General features: G+C 34.4%; 1 non-coding gene across 1 annotated transcript; it reads right to left on the bottom strand.

Annotated features, from left to right (window-relative positions):
- Window positions 1-18233: 18233 nt before the first annotated feature.
- On the bottom strand, window positions 18234-18307 carry LOC138984519 (small nucleolar RNA SNORD107). Its single transcript, XR_011461808.1, has one exon. It is a non-coding gene; the product is annotated as a small nucleolar RNA SNORD107 (small nucleolar RNA).
- Between the last annotated feature and the right edge of the window lie 2114 nt (window positions 18308-20421).

Raw genomic sequence — 20421 nt, 5'->3', positions numbered from 1 at the left:
TTCAGACCCAGGAATGCAACCCAAGTCTCCTGCTTGGCAGGTGGATTCTTTACCACTGAGCCACTAGGGAAGCCCACTGTCAACATTATATGATCCCTAGTGATTTCCTTGGAGAAGGAAATCACAACCCACTCCAGTGTTCTTGCCTGGAGAATCCCAGGGACGGGGGAGCCTGGTGGGAGGCCGTCTATGGGGTCGCACAGAGTTGGACACGACTGAAGTGACTTAGCAGCTAGCAGCAGCAGCAGTGATGAACTGAGAACTACATCACTTTCATAGTATTTTTGCCAAAAGTGTATAATTTCAAACTCAAAGGGAAGAAAAAAAAGCACACAAACCCAGATGCGCGTGGTTCCCGTATTTTGTAGATTCTCCAAGTGTTAAAAATCAAGAAAATCCAAGCAAACTGAACACCCGTCCCAAATGAGAGATTAAGTAGACTTTGACAACTACATGCAATGTTGGATACCACTTTAGATGTATAAAATTATCAGTTGATAATAACACATCAATAGACATTTACTGTTTTTTATAACTGTATACCGCAGATGAAAGATGTTTACATAAGTAGTTGGAAAATATTAAAAACACAAACGAACAACAAAAGCCTATGTAGTTCCCTGCAATATTCATGGAGGTATAAAGTCATATATCAATATAGAATTAAAAACTATATAAGGCTAGTATTTCCTGTTTTCCAGTCTACATGAAAAAACACTCAAAACAGTTTTGACAGAGCTAGTAAAGCAAACACAAAATAAAGTTCTATGTTTAGGACTATCTTCTCAGAAAGTGCCAATAAAATAATGATGGCTATAATAGGGGCTATAAATAGGGCTATAAAAGAGATAATATAAAAATAAACAAATTGTAGTTCACCTATTCATTGGATACAAAGATTTTCATTTTTAGAAAAATTCAGTTATGTTATCTTAATCAATAATTAAAATGGCAAATATGATCAACTTGAAAACAAAATATATTTTATTAAACCTGTCACTAAATTTGATGAAAAATTCTTAATTAAAAGGAGAAAAAGTTCCTAAGATGACTCTTAAGTACTTAAAAATTAAAATCATAATGAGTTTCAATGAAATTGTATTTAAAAAATATTAAAGCTGATTTACATATATTAATATGGAAAAAAACTAGTTTTGCAATCCCTATCACTATATTAACAAAACTATGAAATGCTTGGGAATGAATTTTAAAAAGAAAGCTAAACTAGCAGTATTCCAACATAACAATTTGATTTTAGAAAAATATAAAGACATACCTTGTTGTTTGACAGGAAGACTCAATTTTAAAGAGATCTAGTCTCTCCTAATTAATCTATTAAATTGTTGCAAATGAAATAAAAACTGCATTATTTTTTTCCAACTTGCAAAGTAATGTTAAGCATCAATTGAGAGAAAAAATGCAAGTGTTGACAGGGAATATTCTGAAAAAGAAGAGAAATGAGATAGAGCTCAATGGAATAGAAGATTCATCAGTAATTTTAAAGTAACAATAGAAAGTAAGGCAGACAAATAAATAGAAATTCAACCAATTATATGTCAGAATTTCTATGATTACGGTAGAAGTGAAGATGAGTTGTAACTACCTAAGTCAAGGTAAACAATTTGAATATGTAATGCTTTAAAACCACAAGTAAGGATAAATGGAAAGAGAAATAAAATGGCAAAACATCTGATGAAAAAAAACATAGATGAAGAAATGATACTAATACAAACATGTTTTAAAGAAAAACACAAAACTCAAAAGGCATAAAACATAGTATGATTATATTTTAATACACAACCAAAATACAAAACACCACAGTAAATTGACAGCAATAAAATATGGTATTTCATTTGCACTACACTTAGACATTGATATACCAAGGAAAATGAAAGGAAAAAAAAAAAAACAGAGCAAATGAAAGAAAAAAAAAAAAACAGAGCAAAATGAAATAATGCAAGAGACTGTAAGGATTAAGCATATATGAAGATGACAGACTGAACAGTTACAGAAGAAAGGCAATTTCTTTGTAACATCATATTGCCAAAAAATAAAAATGTAATATTTATACAGTTTTAGGAAATATATCCACATAAACACTTGTAGATAAGATTGATGAAATCCTGTCTATATAATGGGGGAAAATCTATTTTACTTTGGACTCGAAACTATAAATTTTGGGTATCCTTAGTCTTCACAGTTTCATTGGAATTATTTCAACAAATTAGTTGGATAAATTTACAATTTATATATAAACAATGCTTACTGCATAGAAAAATCTGTGGCTAGTATATATAGATCCCCCAAAATGCCATGAGTGTTAACTGATCAATAAACCCACAAGAAGTGCACAAAATTTCATCAATAAGTAGATAACACAGAGGTGGGAGAATCAGAGGAGGAAAAACAGCATTTAAGAAGTAAAATGTTACACTTAAAATTTTCCATATCCTTTGAAATCTTGAAAATTGTGTTTTTTATGAATCAATTTTAAATTTCCCTGTGATAAATGAAAATTTTAAATATAGGCACTAATACTTCTGGGAGCAATGAAATGAAGCTTTGACATTACAAAGTCCTGAGCCTCTTTGTGTAACAATGTCTCCATCATTCAAGCTCCTGAGATTCAGTCCAATAGCAACAATGAAAACAGTCCACATGCCTGGTTACAATTCTCTCCAATATCACCCTTTAAATTTGAGCCTTCTCAGCCTGTTTTTATGATCTACAGGGAGTGTCTGTTGCAATACAATAATGAGGAATTGCCATACATTATGAAGACTATTTTCTGGTTTTATGGAAGATGGTGGCAGAATCAACAGTATCAGTTTTCCTACGTAGTCATCACTTGAGAGGACACACTGGGGAAAAAAATGGGTAAAGGTTAGTAGCACACTTCATTTCATTACATAAAATGAAATGCAATAAATAGCTATTCTAATATGAAAAAACAACAAGTCAATCAAAATTTGCTTTGGAATTCTTTTAACAATGAGAAAGCCAGGTATTGGTAGTCTTATATCTTGCTTCTTATATTGTCTCCTCACATTGTCTATGCTTCCTTTTTATTACTCTTTCATCTACAGATCACTCACTCATGATATCATGCAATCTACATGGCTTTCTGTATAAGAAACATACCAATACCTAAATATTGCAATGAAAATAACCAAGAAACTTAGTCCATTTGATAAGAAAAATAGTAACTATATTAAAGATATAGAGGCTACAATGGAACTTAGGAAACATTTAGTTCCTAATCCATTACTCTGCTGCTGCATCGCTTCAGTCGTGTCCGACTCTGTGCAACCCCATAGATGGCAGCCCACCAGGCTCCCCCGTCCCTGGGATTCTCCAGGCAAGAACACTGGAGTGGGTTGCCATTTCCTTCTCCAATGCATGAAAGTGAAAAGTGAAAGTGAAGTCGCTCAGTCATATCCGACTCCTAGCAACCCCATGGACTGCAGCCTACCAGGCTCCTCCGTCCATGGGATTTTCCAGGCAAGAGTACTGCAGTGGGGTGCCATTGCCTTCTCCGCCCATTACTCTAGTTCCCATTAAAATGGCTGAGCAGGTACCTCTCAAAAAACCATTAATCTTCTCTTTGAAAAAATGAAAGAAAATGGAAGGACAATGGGTCTGTCATGTCCGACTCTTTGTGACCTCATGGACTATACAGTCCATAGAATTCTCCAGGCCAGAATACTGGAGTGGGTAGCCTCTCTCTCTCCAGAGGATCTTCCCAACCCAGATATCGAACCCAGGTCTCCTGCAATGCAGGCGGATTTTTCACCAGCTAAGCTACAAGGGAAGGCCAAGAATACTGGAGGGGGTAACCTATCCCTTCTCCAGTGGATCTTCTTTACCAACTGAGCTATGAGGGAAGCCTGTAATCTTCTCTTTAGTTATGATTTATGCCTGAGGAAAAAGGCAACATTTTCTGATTAAAACCGTTACTTTCAAGGTTATCCCATGGACAGCAGATGGGCAATAAGGCTTTCTGAGAAAGAATGTTTAACAATTTGTCAGTATTCAGTTCTTGCCCGCCCATCCCATGAAGTAATCTTACAGCAAGGTAGAATGGGAAATGAAGGAAAAGCTCCTAGAGTGTCAAGGGCAGGAATTCCGCATCTGTTACAACATTACTGACTTCATCAACAGCTGTCCCCTCTCATTCTTCCTATAGTTCCACAGCTTCAGGAGTTCTAAGATTCTACATTTCAGTATCTACATACTGGACCTGAATCTTTTCTATTTTGCATTTCCCAAGTGACTTAATCCAAAAATCATGTACTTTTTTTCTAATTTCTTATCTTTTGCCTAATTAATTCCCCAAATCACAAAACAATTCAGTATGACTTTATGTCAGGCAATGAGTAAGATATTTGCCAAAAATTATCTGCAAGAGATTCTGAGTGTGAGAAAAGTGGAATTCTGAAAATCAAGGACCCCTTCAAAAACAAAACAAAAAACTACTGAAGCTCCACATCTGTAGCTCTTAACCTGTTGTACTGTCTTCAATCTGGTCTTACAAGCTACCTGTGCCTGCAGTCACCTTGGCAGTATCCCACCATGCTATGAAATTCTGGTTGGCCATATGATAAGGTTAGCCAACAGAATATGGCAGAAATGATGTTACATGACCTCTGAAACCAGATCAAAAAAGGCCATGCCACTTCAAACACTTATTTTTATGATTGAAGTGAGAACCTGTGTGATGGTTAAAAGCCTTTTAGCTAAGCCCAACCTTCCAAGTCATCTAAAACCAGTGCCAGATTTGAGTGAAGAAGTATCCAGAAGACTCTAGTGGTTTGAATCACTCTCAACCATTGAACTGGGTCTTCCCAGTTGATTCTAAATACATTCTGGCACTCTCAGAAATCTTCACCCACAGAATCTTTAGAAATAGCACAAGAATGTATTATATATCACCAAATTTAGGATAATTTGTTACCTATATGTTATCTGAACAATAAACACTAGCTGCCACCAAAATTCTATCAAATTTAAGAAAAGCAGAATATCAGTTCCTGTCTAACCAAAATGCCCTGCCCTGAATCAAATGAGCACTCAGACTGCCCTTACAATCACTATCACCAAGGGGTTTTCCTGAGCCCAGAGATGGGAGTCAAGAAAACCTGGAATGAGCAATAATGCAACTGGTCTGGTGACAACAATTATTGACATTAAAACAAAGATGGCAAAAGTATCTTTTCTTAAACTACTACCTCCCTACAGGGAAAAAGAAGAAACATAGTAAGGTAAAACACACAGCATTCTGACCAAACACTGAAGCAGCAGCTTAAGTGGAGGCTAATGCCGAACTAACACTTAGAAACAGTTCCTCATTAATCAACCCTGTAGCTGATTCAACTCTCCAACTTCAACATGACTTTGCTACTATTAGTCTATATTAGCACCTTTTTTAGGCTGCCATCCACCTCTACCATTATACCACCAAACTACACATGCAAAAATAGCTGGTCTATTCCCTAATTTATAATTAGTAAAATATTGATCATCATTTGTTTTGCAATATTAGTTATGTTATTGTATTTGGTGTTGAGTAAATTAATTGAAGGCCGGCCATTGACTACATTATTCATGGACTCCATCTTTAATACAATTATATTTTTAAATAACTGGCTTACTTACTGATTCTCAGGAATATCTGATAATTCCAAGCTGCACAAGAACAAAGTCTGCACCAGTGTTATTTTCCTGAGCCTAGCCAAAATCTTGTCCTAATACAGCATTTCTTGATCCAGAACCTTCTTACTTGTGGTTTACAGTTGAGATTTATAAATTAAGGAACTCCATAGGAAGAATGTTCCTGATGATGTCAGATATCCTCAGATTATCTGCATGTTATGTTTTTCTTTCACCATATTTACCTGAGAAGCAAGAATACAATAAAGCCAAGGTCAGATACAAATAAAACTCCAGGAGACACTAATTATGATAACTTTAGAAGTGACAGGAATAGTGAATGCAAATTAAAAAACTAGCAAATATGACTGGCCCAAACAGAATTTTTTTTTTTTTTTTACTTACACCTTCTCAGAGTACTTTCAGCATGAATGTTGAGACTACTGAAATTTTTCTTACCAATTCTGAATAATCTAAAAAGCCATAAAAGACCTATGATCAATCCATTTAACAGACTCAAACTACTGTAAAAGACAATAATCCATTCTCCTATTAGGCCCATTAATGAAGAGTAATTCCCAAGCTATTCCAAGAGACTTTCCTTCAACAATTAGCCATAAATATGGCACTGTCTTATAAAATTACCCTTTATAGAAACTTTCAATGACTATTTTTATCATTCAGGTGTTTGTCAACCCAAATATAACTGTATAGCACCTACCTCAAATCCCATCTTCTCCCTTCTTTCCGAGGGTAATCAAATTCTCTTTGTTTCACTGTTTAAAACTCTCTGCAGCACTAGTATCTAAGTCACACGTTCTTCATGATCACTCAAAACTATGCGTGACAGTCACTGGGAATATAAAGCTGGATACAACAGCCCAACACTCCCAAAACGTCAACAGGTAACGATGAAGACAAGCACAAACTGGCTGTATCTTTTAAGTTCCTTTGGTTGTTAGATGTTGCTTTTGAAATACATTTAAAAATTTAAAGGCAGTAAATAGCAGCTGTCCCTTTTTTTCTGGTATGTTTATATAGTAATGTTAATTTTTTGCTATGATTTCCCAGACAACTTTCTATTCCATAATGCACATTTGCACTTTTACATTGTCATATAGCAACATATGTTTTAGTATTGAACTTACACATGTGCAAAAGTTTCAAAAAGAATGCTAAAATAATCACCATTATAGTTAACACTACTGAGAAAGCATTATTTAACTCTATTATCATGTCAGAATAAACCCATTCCTTAGGAACAGTAACCATTAATATTTCAAATAGAAAAAACAGAGGCATATGGACACATCTCAGCATACACATTTAGTTGTTATCTGTTCAAAAATGACAATTAAAAGAATCAACTTAAAACATTCTTCTATATCAGAATATTTTTTCAGTGTCTGAATGACAGTCAAACAAATAAGCTATCATTACAATTCCTCTTTTAATGATGTATATTTCAGACATTCAAATTATGTTACAATCTGTAACATATTTTCTTCTTTATGAATTTGAGAACAGTAATAGGTAAAATCCCATCAGCAAGTTTTATCATTTCAAAAGTTTTACATATTCAAATTTTGATTGTCACTGCCAAAATTCTACACAAAATAAGATATACTAATGATACCTCTAACAAATTTTCATTATGTACATTATAAGCAACTGAGAATACTCCTGACATTAGTTACTGATTATACTATAAAAATTTAAATACCCACCAGAAAACTTTCAAAAGCTCTCAGAAAAAAACCCTCAAAATCACATAAATTCTGTTCTCACAAAAGTATATATGGAAACATTAAAAAAAATACATAGCCACTTAAACATTTTACATAAAAATTAACATTCGTTTAGATATAAATGAAGCAGGTTTCTACACATTTAAGCTTATAACTGAAATTCCATTTTCATTTTTTTCCTAAAAAGAAAAAAAGCAAGGCATGAATAGATGTTTAAAAAGAAATTATCCCTAAAACTAATTTTACATATGTATGTGTATATACATTTACAGTATGTTTGTATATGCATATAAATTCTCAACCAGTATGTGTATATAGTATAGCAAAATAACCATTACTTGATATTAGCTATGAGAATAGCTATGACTTAAATGACAATTCCTTTAATGTCTTCCTTTCTTCCTAAAGATAAAAATAAAATCCTTTGGTCATTTTTCTTTGTTAAAAGTATACAATCTAATCTTTTCCTATGAGAATCTAACAATCTGAAGACATGGAGACAATCTAGGTATCCCTATGCCCAAAAAAATCACTGCATAAACACCAACTGTAATGACAGACCCAAGATGGAAGAGCAGATGGTCAGGTGCTCATCTTCTCAACTCCAAAATTACAACTTGCTGCTGCACAACCACTGATGGGAGAATGAAGGATCCCACCAAAAAAGGAAACTCCACGTCCAAGGGCAAAGGAGAAGCTCCAGCAAGATGGCTGGACTGGCGAAATTGTGTTTAGAATCAAACCCCATATCCGCCAGAGATGCTCGAAGGTCTCAAACAAAACCTTGGGCTCACCGGGGATGCCAGAGTCTGAGCCAGACCTGCCTTTGCGTTTGAGTGTCTCCTGTGGAGGCATGGATCAGCAGGGGCCTACCGCTGGGGCAGGGGCTCTGGATGCAGCAGACCTGGGTATAGCATAAGCACTCCTGGAGAAGGTCACTATTAACCCCACAACAGAGCCGCCAGAACTTACACAGGACTGGGGAAACAGACTCTTGGAGGGCACAAAGAAAACCTTGTGTGCACCGGGACCCAAGAAAAACGACCAGTGGCCCCAAAAGAAACTGACTCAGGCTTGCTGGTGAGTGTCCAGGAGTCTCTGGTGGACGCCTGGGTCGGCAGTGGCCTGCTACAGAGTCGGGGCACTGAGTAAAGCAATGCGTACACAGGACCTTTTGAAGGAGGTCGCCATTATCTTCATTACCTCCACCACAGTTTGGCCTCAGATCAAACAACAAAGCGGTAACATAGCCCCACCCATCAACAGAAAATCAGATTAAAGATGTACTGGGTATGGCCCAGCCCATCAGAAGAAGACCCAGTTTCCCCTCAGTCAGTCTCTCGCATCAGGAAGCTTCCATAAGCCTCTTAGCCTTCTCCATAAGAGGGCAAACAGAATGAAAACCACAATCACAGAAAACTAATCACATGGACCACAGCCTTGTCTAACTCAATGAAACCACGAGCCATGCTGTGTAGGGCCACCCAAGATGGACGGGTCATGGTGGAGAGTTATGGAAAAATGTGCTCCACTGGAAAAGTAAAAAGCAACAGTTAGAACTGGACATGGAACAACAGACTGGTTCCAAGTAGGAAAAGGAGTACGTCAAGGCTGTATATTGTCACCCTGCTTATTTAACTTATATGCAGAGTACATCATGAGAAATGCTGGGCTGGAGGAAGCACAAGCTGGAATCAAGATTGCCGGGAGAAATATCAATAACCTCAGATATGCAGATGACACCACCCTTATGACAGAAAGCAAAGAACTAAAGAGCCTCTTGATGAAAGTCAAAGAGGAGAGTCAAAAAGTTGGCTTCAAACTGGACATTCAGAAAACGAAGATCATGGCATCTGGTCCCATCACTTCATGGCAGATATATGGGGAAACAGTGGAAACCAAGCCTGACTTTATTTTTCTGGGCTCCAAATTCACTGCAGATGGTGACTGCAGCAATGAAGTTAAAAGACGCTTGCTCCTTGGAAGAAAAGTTATGACCAACCAAGACAGCATATTGAAAAGCAGAGACGCTACTTTGCCAACAAAAGTCCTTTCTAATCAAAGCTATGATTTTTTCCAGTAGTCATGTATGATGTGAGAGTTGGACTATAAAGAAAGCTGAGCGCCAAAGAATTGATGCTTTAGAACTGTGGTGTTCGAGGAGACTCTTAAAGAGTCCCTTGGACTCCAAGGGACCAGTCCATCCTAAAGGAAATCAGTCCTGAACATTCACTGGAAAGACAGATGCTGAAGCTGAAACTCCAATATTTTGGCTACCTGATGCAAAAAACTGACTCATTTAAAAAGACCCTGATGCTGGGAAAGATTGAAGGCAGGAGAAGGGGATTAAAGAGGATGAGATGGTTGGAGGGCCATCACCCACTCAATGGACATGAGTTTGAGTAAGTTCCAGGAGTTGGTACTTGACAGGGAAGCCTGGCATGCTGCCATGGGATCGCAAAGAGTCGGACATGACTGAGCAACTGAACACCAAAATATTACACAGTCCTAAGAGCCAATTATGAGTTGTATTCCACTGCTAATACATTCATAGAAGCCACCTCATGATATTGTTATATTTACAAATTTATACTTAGTGAAATCCCATGCACCTAGAAAAACTAGATTTTTTAATGATTCTTTTACTGCTATTTACAATGTTGTCTTGTATGTTGTCATGCATTCCAATTAAATACAACACTGTATAATTCAAAGACAATAAAATCTTATAAGATACAACTTCCTTTGATTAAAATATATAATGCCCTATCAGCAGTACAACTACAAATTATGACTTGACTTTTTTAATGTACAAAAACCTAAGCACTAAACAATGCTTAAAATATAAAACTTTCTTTTAGATGAGAATCCAAAAATGAAAAAGTACCATTTTAACTCTTGCTTTTCCATAAATCAGAAAGCAGATCCCTGAACAGGTATATAGCTCAAGAAACCCACAACAGCATCAATTTCACTGCTGAGATTTCTAAAGAAAACAATGGAGCTTTACAATGAATTATTTACAAAATTATACTTTATGAGACTCTATACATCTAGAAAGTCTAGATGTTAAAAATTAAAACCTTATATCTGCCTATTTACAAAGCTGTCTTGAATATTGTCATGCAACCAAGGGAACACATACAGAACTGTGTATTGTTCCAAGAGGTAGTATAAAATATCTTTGACAAAGTCATTTTTTAATTTGAATGTTAAGAGGAAAAAAATAAAGATTAAAAAAGATAAGAAGGGTGAGTAGTTAGAGTACAGACGCTTTTTAGGGCCATTACAATATGATGATGATTAATACATGTCATTATACATTTTTCCAAACTCACAGAATGTACAAAAGCAAGAGTTAATCCTAATGTATATAAACTACTGACACTGGGTGATTGTGTCAATGTGGGCTCATCCATTTTAACAAATGTACAACTCTCACAGGGGATTTGATCATGGAGGTGGATTTTCATATGTGTACTAGGTTGATAATGGGGGGAATTATGCAAGTATTCAGGTAGAAGGTACATGGAAAATCTTTTGTGCCTTCCTCTCAAGTTTTCTGTGAACCTGAAACTGCTCTTAATAAAAATAATATAAATGAAATATATCAGGAATCTTGGTTTGAATTAGATATACCAAAAGAATTTACATGGTGTAAGTTTTAAATATACGTACTTGATACAATGGCCAATTCTTCTACATGAGAACAGGGTAAATGTGTAATCTTGTCAGTGTTTCCACTTAACAACCAATTTGCATAGCTCCAAGGGCCTGTTTGTCAACTTCGTTGCTATGCTGATTTTAAAAGACAACAGTACTAACACATTTACAATGAAATAAAGTTAAACTTTTTAGATTCTCAGTACATTTAGAAATATTACATGTTTAAAACTAAATATTACTTTTGCTCCTTATTTACAAAATTGGTTATTGTCATGTTAGCAAGTGAACACAAACATTTCTATAAAATTTTCTTTAGAAAAATGAATTGCATCAGGAACCTTAGCACATCTGGGAAAATAAGTTACACATACATGTCCCACAATTAGAGGTAAAATTATATAAGAAATGCATGTATCTAGAAAGAACACATGTTTTTAACTGCATATACAGCATTATAAGAGTCACTCAAGAACAGTGAGAGTTAATGTACCATTCCATTTTGACAAGCATAAAGCTTATGTGCTATGAATTTTAGGTAAATATGTATTCAAAATTATGACAGAAATTTGTGAACATCTAGTGATATATGGATAAGAAACAAAAATCTGATCACAGGCACACAACCACCTAATACTGTTCCCCCCATACAGACTAAGTATAAACACATAATGGTCATGCAACACTTCTATTCATAATATATATATTTCACCATTAGTTTAACATTTATATATTGATTCTGTGTGTGTATGTGCGTGCGTGCGGTTTCAGAACACCTAGGAACTTGTTAAAGAAGAGCTTGCCTGCTAGACAAGTGTGGAATGTGTCCTTACTCTGTTCCAATATTTAAAACTCAAAATTTAGATGGAAATACAAGTCTATGTATTTAAAAATATGAATGATGATTTCTACACTCTAACAAATAATGTCTAATGGAAAAAACCTCAAGAACACAATAAACAGAAAACCATCAAAATTCAAGCCTAATTCATGAAGATGCTCACTCTGCTATATCTAAGATCAAACAATGACTGTAACTTTAAAGTTTCAATGAAAAGGTATTCCAAAATTATTGACAGAAATTAAAAATATTTTATGAAATAGCATGTATCTTCAATATACAAAGCAAAGTAAGAGATCAATCCCTAGCAACCAAAAATATCCCAAATACAAGTAGTTTAGCAATTCGTCAAAACAGTGTTTTAACTTTAGTCTATCAGTTTGGTACTCACAAAATACATGCCTACCAGGCAAATCCTAAGTCGATGTCATTTTAAAAAACTAACATTTGCTTCCCACATATCTAACAGCCTCACTATATTCTCCAGCAATACATAAAGTTCATAAACTAAAGCCTCCTGTATTATCTGCCCTCAAACAACCCAAAGAACCTAAGACTAAAGCCAAATGATAACTGGCCCCCAAAATATTGCCATTCTATGACTTTTAGTATCACTAGTTTTATACACACATATGTGCATGTATTCATATGTGTTGATATGTATACATGGATATGTATGTAAAAACATCCCTACAAAACATGGACTAAATGTTTAGAGCAAACGACTACATATTCTATTTTATTGACCACCATCTAAAAAAATCCCTTAATTGCCCAATTATTTATTCAGATAGTCTGAAAATAGGCAAAATTTTCACTCTCTGCATAGTTAATATTTTATAAAACCTGCATAAATTATAGCTCATATGCCTAAAAACATATAATAATGCTATTAAATACACATAATATAAAAAAATTCCTTTCATCAGCCCACTATTTAATCAACTTAGGTCTGATATACTATCACTAACATCACCCATAAAAACTTACATATTGTCTATACAACTATAAATAAATACTTTAAAACAATAATTCACTATTTTCATTAAAAGTCAAATGCCACTGGCAAATGAAAACTTTTCTAGCCTATGCTGTTTTATTACCAAATGTGAAGATTTCTCTAAGTTATATAAAGAGTTGTGTTCTTTTTGTATACAAATATATCTGAAAAACATAAAAGCAGTCCAGTGATGTTTCCACCATGATGAATCCTGTCATAAAATGATATATTTACATTAGATACTCCACACTATGTACTCCACACTATGTATTTCTCACAACCTAAAAATTGTGTCTAATGATCCAATGAACATACTGAGAGGGTGGAAGGAACATTTCTTTTGGCAAACAAAAATATTTGTATCCTATTAGGTTGATATGAATTTACAATGATATAGACAATTACAAGTTAAACAAAAAATTTAACATTGCTTGTAACAAACTGTTTAACAACTTTTACCAGAAATGAATTAATATTGGTTGGAAATTAGAATATTGATCAAATATATTTAGATTCCCAACATCTGATCATGGAGCAAAGTCTGGATGCTATTTGAGAACGCTCTTCATGCATATACATATACATACACAATCTTCCAAAAATCCCTATTCTCTGTCTCCTAAATTCAGCTTTTATTTGCCTAAGACAAAGTGGTCTAGAAATACCTCAGTAACCAACATTATATTTTACTAACTGAAATGTCAGCCATCTCTATGCATGACAGGATGGTAAAGAACAGTACTTTTTCTATTATGTACAAAGCAATAAAAAATCCCCACTCAATCCTGATTATGTAAGCATTGAGAAGCTCTTCTCTGGTGCAAAAATTTCATCTTAATAAGGCAATCTCATACCATAAAAAACTGTAACATAAATGTCATTACAGGATAACATCTACATCCAGATAGAGCACCCTTAATAGAATTTCTTAGGTGACAGTTGAATACAGAACAATCTCTCTCATCTCAAAAAGCCACTGCAATAATCCAATCAAATGATTTCAAATGTATACATCATTCAGAGGTATTCTAACAATCCTTATTTCTATAATCATGTATTAAAAATAATTCTTCTATATATATTAACAAACTCTGTTAATATTTGCAACACACTGAGAAATGTCACGAAGCAATTATATTTGGTTATGTCATACATAGTATTTTTAAAATGCATATAAACAATAGCAGTGCCTTCTTTTGCTTTTATAATAGAGTAATATTAGACATTTCCATGTCCTTCTCTTTTTGCCAGCCATAAACAATACAAAATTCTGTACAGCTTACAAAATGTCCTCAGAATCCCTTTCTAAAAGTCTTTTCCAGAAGACACTTTTACCAAATGTATTTTTAGAAACTTTCTTAGGAAACAAGCTGTATTATCTTATATAAAAATAATATATTGATGATTATAAATGTAGACCTATCTACTTGAATATTAGATTCCAAAAGATTAAGCAAAGAAAGAATACAATTAAGCTCTTACATGCTGAATTTCATTCTCTTCACCTCCCAACATTCAATGAACAATTCATCATTCAGAGTATTTTGTATCTCAATACCATTACCCAAACACAATTTTCCTAAGTATTTAAAAACATTCATAAGCTACAAATGTCAAATTAATTAATGGGATTAGATTTAGAGTAAACACAATTAAGATCTGTTTATCATAAATGTACACAAATGCTATATATATAGGGCTTTGACTGGTAACTGTGATAATCCACAGCAAGGCAATTACTATTCCTCACCAATCCAAAGACTGCTAATGAAATATCAATATTTCAGAACCAAGACGAAGTTCAGGCCAGTACTAAACTCTTATTTTGTCTATAATTTGTGTATATGGTAAAGCTTCTAACTGAAATCAAGAAGCACTGTCCTTCCCTTCCTAGCCTCATATTCCTATAGGGTTAGCTTACATGTACTTGATATTGTCCAGACTAGCCAATACTTGGAAGTTTTACCGAGTTGAAATAATTTTCAATTCAGTGGACACCCTTCACATACTTGAATCTTGGAGAGAAATCTGGAATGAGAGTTGCTGTCCTGATGCTGCTGGATCAGGCAAATCAATGCAGAGTTAAAGATCTAGAAAGTATCTATACAGAAGTGCCCCGGCAAAAGACGCTTTAAATTGGCAAGAGGTGTAGAATTCCTTATCAGTCAATAAGTAAAATTGCTCAGAATACTCCAGAAAAATCTGCTCATCTATGTTAATACAAAAAAAAAGTTTGCACAACTACCCTAACACCATCCTGAGTTGCACATTGTATCTTGCTGTGCAAAGTTATCTTGAGACTCTTGTGGACCAAAGGGGAAGAGGAAAGGAGTTTGAAATTTATGAATCCAAATGTTCAGTAACTAGAACTGGAAAATTTCCAATTTTCACAGTGGCAAAAAAATACTCAAAATATTATCAGTTTATATAAACCTTTGTCCTCTTTTCCAATTATTGCTTATTTCTAACACTTCTGAAACATGTCAATTGCAGATTTATGAAGAACACGACGTGGTTTCATCATCTTTCTCAAAGATTGTTCTGGCCAACAGATAAATTACAGAATCTGAAGCTGGAAGTAAGGGGACCAGTTAGAAGTTTCAGTATGAAAAGCAGCTCCAAAACAGCCATCTATGTAACACAGTAGCTACTGTGCAAAAAAGATTCTAAGTTTCTGGATGAAATCCTTGTCCATCTTTCTTAGGCCCCATTCATGTCCATGAATGACAGCCAATCACCTTCAAGTTGACATCATGTTTCAAATCTCTGTAAAATTGATAGTTAAATATATATTACACAATGATTTTAAAAGGATGTTTATGAATTATTTCCTGCTTATTTGCCACTATTTGCTTTGAATTATCTGTACATGTGTTTGCAATTTTAAAAGCAACTATTCAAAGTCTTTTCTTTTACAATGAGTTGTAGAATGATGTTTATGGCACATTATAAAAACCAAGAGAATAATCAATATACTCTGCTAACCTAACAGCCTCCACATGCCTAAAGCCTGAGCTCTGCAACAAGGAAACCACTGCAGTGAGAAGCCCAACCACCACAAGGAGAGCAGCCCCTGCTCGCCACAACTGGAGAAAGCCCACGCACAGCACCAAAAGCCCAGTGCAGCCATAAATAACATCTTTATGTTTTTGTTTTTAGCATTTTTTTAAAAAGCATTTTTTTTTAAACACAGAAGTTTTATTCCCCAGTGAGCCAGAATGAAACAGATAAAGGCATTCAGTAAGAGATACACATTTCTCTCTTCACCAAAGCCCCAAATCAAAATTTGGAACTCTCACATAAGTGAGTTTAAGATAGTATAGTATTACCCAGGGAATTCCCTGGCAGTCCAGCGATAGGGAGTCCACACTTTGACTACTGAGGGCCTGGGTTCAATCTCTGGTTTGGGAACTAAGATCCCACAAGCTACAAGGTGCAGAGCTGTACTACACAACTCCCTGATCTTAGATTCTGGCTGGCACAATAAATTTTCTTACTTCTTGACTCAATCCTTACAAAAAAACAATCAGAAAATAAACGTTAAACTGAAAGCCAAATTTTGCCTATAAGGCCAACTTTTTGTACTTACCAATAATTAAGACAATAGTGTAACAAAAATTACTATCAAAAACCTATTAGATGCCAATTTTTATTATAGGCTTTGGTGAAAGAAAAGTCATAATGACACCAAGGCCTCCAGTGAACCATTAATGTTTCATTCTAATAAAGGAAGAATATTAGAAAAATCTATCTTTCCAGTATTAGAAATATTTCCAATATTAGAAAAACCATCTTTCCAAAACCTGCCATGTTATAATCTTAGACAACAAAAATATTATTCTGTAACAAGACTTTCATAAGTTTCTTCTTTGTGACTTCAGCAGTTCTGGCGGATGGAATATTTGTATTGTTACTTTGACATCACTTAGGGCCACAATTCACTTAGTCAAAAAAACTGCTCAGTCTATTTAAAATTCAAAGCCAGTGTCCAGCCAAGTTCACCAGACCGGGTAAAGTGAAAGTGAAGTCGCTCAGTTGTGTCCCACTCTTTGCGACCCCATGGACTGTAGCCTACCAGGCTCCTCCCTCCATGGGATTCTGCAGGCAAGAGCACTAGAGTGGGTTGCCACTGAAGGTAGAAATCACCATGTCTAAGAAAACATACTACTCACTGAGATTGTTTCTATTCTTAGAAATATTTCTTAAAACACCTACTATTTCTTTGAAATTTTTATTTATTAGTCATTTTTATGACTGAAGGGCAGACGTAACAGAAAGACTCTTCATCTACCATTTAAAAAGCTGAATTAAGTATCCTGTAGCAATAAAGGAGCAGCTCCCCTGTACTAACTGCCCCTATGCACTGTTTGCAAAGATACACTGGCTGTGTGAATATCTGATGCTACTTAACAACATTCAAATCTAGAACAAGCAAAACTAGATTTCAAATACTGCTCTTCTAGTAGAACTTCATCATCTTACTAAGCAACAAAGATATGCTCACTCCTATGAACTCAAATTGCAGGTATTTCCACTTTTGACAAAAAATGACTAAAATGTATCCCTATGAATACCCTGTAAACTTCATGACAAAGTACTTAGGTTCTCTACAATAAATCCTGATATTTACTAAACAGCTATTCCCAGAGAGGAGCCTAACTTAATGACTACTGAGTATTAAGAGTATAACATTAGATATCAGATAGCCCTAGATTCTAATCTGTCACTAATACAAGTTAATATTCACTAATATAAGTATCTAATAACATTTTTAAAAATCAGTAATGGCATCTCTCTTAAACATTTACTCTGTGATAGGCTCTGATCCCATGGATCAACTGCAGACAACTGAAGAGAAATAAACTGTCCTTAAACACCAACATTCGTGTGACAGCACTTACCACACTCACAGCATTTCATAAAATATATTCCATAAACATTCCTTCTGGACATCACTTAGACACCTAGAACTGGTTTCCAATGTTTGATCCAAGATGTGGTAGTTTCCTTTATTTTGGTCTTGTTTCTGTCTTTGTTTCCACCTTGTCACATACGTGCCTTCTGAGATCCAAAGATGAGCTTCCATTTTTGCTTTGAACAGTGTTTGTGGTATACATACATATATATATATATGTGCGCACATATAAAAAAGGAAGAAAAAAAGAAAATAATTACAAAAATCTACAAAAAGAAAACAAGGGATGTCTGAAGAATTGGCACAAAGTGTACTACTACACCTGCCAATTCTAGCTATTCAGCTTTCACATGTCAAGAACAACATTTTTTGCCAAGAATAATGTTGTCTGAAAAGTCTATTGAGGCACATTGACTAGATTTCAGAGTGTCCTTTTAAGCTCAAACTTTGAAATCATCATGTTCAGACAAGGTCCTATGTCATCATAAATCTAGCCAAGGCCTCTGCAATATGATTTTTTTTTAAAAACAAGATTATTTTACCTGGTGTGGTTTGTTCTGTCCTAAAGGTAGTTAAGTAATATTTTTAGCCTGTTGCAACATTACTGGGTAGGATCCACATTGACACATCAGAAAATTCAGTAACCAAATTTTCTCTTCCTTTCAGAGGCATCAATTATGTGGGCAAAAAGGCACTGCATATGACTGAAAAAGTTTCAAGACAAAAAAAAAAAAAAAAAAGCCATGATGATTTGCTTTATCTAGGAAAATTCAAATTCTGAACATTTTTATATTTATGGCCCATCCCAAAGGAGTTAGAATGTATCTGAACATTTCATAATACAATACAGGTTTGTAACTGACTACTTGCTGAAATGAGTAATAAGTCTTATTTGAAATTAACACAAGCAAGTGTTTTTTTCTGATATTTGCAGGATTTTGAAAATTCTCCCATTTTCACACAATCCCATAAAGTACTCCCATAAGTAAATGAATGAAAAAAATGATTTCATTTACTTATGGGAGTACTTTATGGGATTGTGTGGAAATGGGAGAATTTTCAAAATGCTGCAAATATCAGAAAAAAACGCTTGTGTTAATTTCAAATAAGACTTATTACTCATTTCAGCAAGTAGTCAGTTACAAACCTGTATTGTATTATGAGATGTTCAGATACATGTTGAGTTTTGTTTACAAAAGTTAAAAATTTTTTATCTCACTTAAATGCAGAATCTAAAAAATCTGAAGACTAGAATGGTGATTGTTGCCAGGGGCTTAGGGGGTAGAAGAAATGGGGAGATGCTGATCAAAGATAATAAACTTTCAATTATATGATGAATAAATTCTAAAGATCTGATGTAGAACATGATGACTACAGTTAATATACGGTACACTTAAAATCTGCTATGACAAATTTTACATATAGATCTTAAATGTTCTTACTACCAAAAAATAACTCCGTAAGGAAATAGATGTGGTAATTCATCTTACTGTGGTAATCTTCTCACAATATATACTTATTACAAGACATCATTCTATGTACTTTAAAATTATACAATGCTATTTATGAATTTAAATTTATGAATTTATTTATTTAAATTTATACAGTGCTATCAATGAAACTGGGAAAAATTACAAGACTTCTAAAATTAGACATGATTACACAAGTGAGTACCAATGAATCTATGGAAGCAGGGAACTATGTCACATCTGACATGCTTCTATACTAAGTCCAGTTTGCCTATTACATAAGCACAGAATACCACAAACAACTCAAAACCAGAAAGGTAGTATAATTATTATATACCAAATTCTTACTTCAATTTTTAAGTCCCAGAATTCTACTGAAAACCACAATAAAAATATACATTGCTATACAATATGTATATCTTTATGGAGCCACAGTGAATGTAATGTGAACATTACAGTAAATTACATTAAATTACAGTAAATGTGAACAGGAAACCAGGAAGTTGTTGTCCCACTACGTTTTAGGTGAAACATGCATTCAAATGCAGGTATGTAGGAGAAACTCTTAGGGACATCAAGTATTTACTTCCATGAGTGTCTAAAAACTGACTATGTTGGTACTAGTATGTGACCGCAAAAGAACCTTGTAGAAGCAGATCTAGCAATCCACAACAAAATACCCATACTTCTCTTACACCTAAGTTTTCTTAGTATGTATTCTACAATGAAGAGTTTCAAAAAAAAAAAAAAATTCAAGTTCTAAGCAGAGAAAAATACTATTATCACCAAGTAAAAATAATGGAAGTAAGCTTTTTGCATAATCTAGGGTTCTTGCCATTAACTTCTAACTTGTAAAAGAGGCCATCTTTAATTAGTATTAGAGAACAAGTAGTCTTTAAATATGCATATCTAAAGGCTATGCACACCAGCATATCTATACATGGATGAGTATTTTCTTTCCAAAAACATAAAAAAGTACCACAAATTATTTAAAGCTGATCCAGAGAGCAGCCTTCTTAGAAAATAAAACTCTCTACATACTTTTTCTCTAAAAAATGAGGGTTGTATATCTGTCATATATATCAGGGTCAATTTTCTAAGAGAATGGTTTGCCTGGAGCTCTGTTATCACAAAGA

Source organism: Bos mutus, chromosome 21 (genome assembly GCF_027580195.1).
Source record: "Bos mutus isolate GX-2022 chromosome 21, NWIPB_WYAK_1.1, whole genome shotgun sequence".
Taxonomy (NCBI): Eukaryota; Metazoa; Chordata; class Mammalia; order Artiodactyla; family Bovidae; genus Bos; species Bos mutus.
Note: the sequence above shows the minus strand (reverse complement) of the source record. Positions and strands in the feature narration are given on the sequence as shown.